The sequence below is a fragment of the Bison bison genome, unplaced genomic scaffold, assembly GCF_000754665.1.
Source record: "Bison bison bison isolate TAMUID 2011002044 unplaced genomic scaffold, Bison_UMD1.0 scf7180017864535, whole genome shotgun sequence".
In the NCBI taxonomy this organism is placed as follows: domain Eukaryota; kingdom Metazoa; phylum Chordata; class Mammalia; order Artiodactyla; family Bovidae; genus Bison; species Bison bison.
The window spans coordinates 13,426,421-13,428,358 of NW_011495084.1; the positions used below are offsets into that span (position 1 = coordinate 13,426,421).

The 1,938-nt window shown below is 44.2% G+C and overlaps 1 protein-coding gene across 1 annotated transcript in view; it reads left to right on the forward strand.

Moving 5' to 3' along the window:
* The window catches only part of LOC104982649 (multidrug resistance-associated protein 4-like), a 350,332-nt gene that overhangs the window by 39,205 nt on the left and 309,189 nt on the right, over positions 1–1,938 (forward strand).

Consider the following 1,938-nt stretch of genomic DNA (forward strand, 5'->3'; position numbering starts at 1 on the left):
TAAAGAATTTTTCTGAATTGTTAAAAATCACCATTTTCTCTCAAGTGAAAGATTTCATCTAAGAATTTTTTTTCTTTAATGTGGATTCATAGACTTTGGTTAGAATTTCCGAAATGGTGTGCTCCAAATAAGAAATATATAAAATAAGTATTCTTATTTGGGGGGCATCAGAACTTGAGTCACTTGCTTCTGGGTCAATATGCTTCTTTCTATATACCCATCAGTGTCTCTGTGCCTGTGAGACAGAGGTACAGAAGCACGGGCTATGGTGATGTGGTCCATCAGATGGGCCTGAAGTCCAACCAGATCAGGAAATTATGTGTGTAGCTTGAATTGGGCTTTTTGGAATTCTTGTGAATGTAGGAGAAAGAAATGAGGTTAGCTTCAAGGAAGGGATGTGTATTGCACACCAGAATCATTTGTTTCCTTCTTCAAATGACTTTTTGCTTAGATACTATTTTCATCTGCCAGCTTCTACAAAGGACTTGCAATAGCTGGCAATAAAAGATTCACATGTGTATACATATAACTGTAAACCCATACCCATATAATACTCAGTCCACAATGTGGAGAAGGCAATGGCAACCCAATCCAGTATTCTTGCCTGGAAAATCCTATGGATGGAGGAGCCTGGTAGGCTGCAGTCCATGGAGTTGTGAAGAGTTGGGCATGACTGAATGACTTCACTTTCACTTTGCACGTTCATACATTGGAGAAGGAAATGGCAACCTACTCCAGTGTTCTTGCCTGGAGAATCCCAGGAACAGGGGAGCCTGGTGGGCTGCTTTCTATGGGGTCACACAGCTTCGGACATGACTGATGCAACTTAGCAGCAGCAGCAGCATAGTATTATATATAAGTAGATGTTAGAGACATCCTCTTTGAATTGCTTCAGAATTTGGGGGCATGGACTCTGAAGGATGTAACCTAACCTTGGAGCTTCTGAGAACATTAGTAATGGGTCTTCAATGCATACCTAAGGAAAATGCATTGGCTCAGCTTCTGTGGAGGCCTTCATTTTTATTTTCCTCTGCTTCCCAGGTTATATGACAGGCTGCTGCTGCTGCTGCTGCTGCTGCTGCTGCTAAGTCGCTTTAGTCGTGTCCGACTCTGTGCGACCCCGTAGACAGCAGCCCACCAGGCTCTGCCGTCCCTAGGATTCTCCAGGCAAGAACACTGGAGTGGGTTGCCATTTCCTTCTCCATTGAGTGAAAGTGAAAAGTGAAAGTGAAGTCCATCACTTGCGACCGACTCATGGCGACCCCACGGACTATAGCCCACCAGGCTCCTCCATCCATGGGATTTCCTAGGCAAGAGTACTGGAGTGGCTTGCCATTGCCTTCTCCATATGACAGGCTGGGTTAGTCTTAAAAGGCCCTCACTTGGGGAGAGCCAGATTATTGGAACTGATGAATGTTACCCATCAAATGATGAGAGTCTGCTAAAAAAGCTGTAATTTGGATTTTTTATTGATATTTTAGTAGATTTTTTTTTGAAAACCAACAATGGCAAGCCAGGTGACTTAAGACCAGACATAGAAGGAGTTGGCAGGACCCCTCCCCATGAGCATGAAAGTTGTAGCAGGTGGAATGAATATTTAATGCAGTAACTGTAAGCAGTTGTTCATCTGCAGGTCTAATCGGAAAGTGGTCAGTTAGGCCTATCTTTCTCCACTTATGACTGTAATGTATTCCTTCAGAATCCCATCCTCTTCACTTTGAGTTTTAGTTTGATACCATGGCAGATATGGGAGAAACAGGAAAAGCACATGGGTCTCTATCCAGATAATACAGTTTGGTTCCCAAGGGCTCCTGGACACAGAGTCACAGCTCTGGCAATTTCTTCCTCCTTCCAGACTTCTGCCTGCGGCTGTGGCTCTGGGATTCCCTGAGAACAAACTGCTCCTGTCTTTCTCCTTGACCTGCAGTCCTTCCTGGG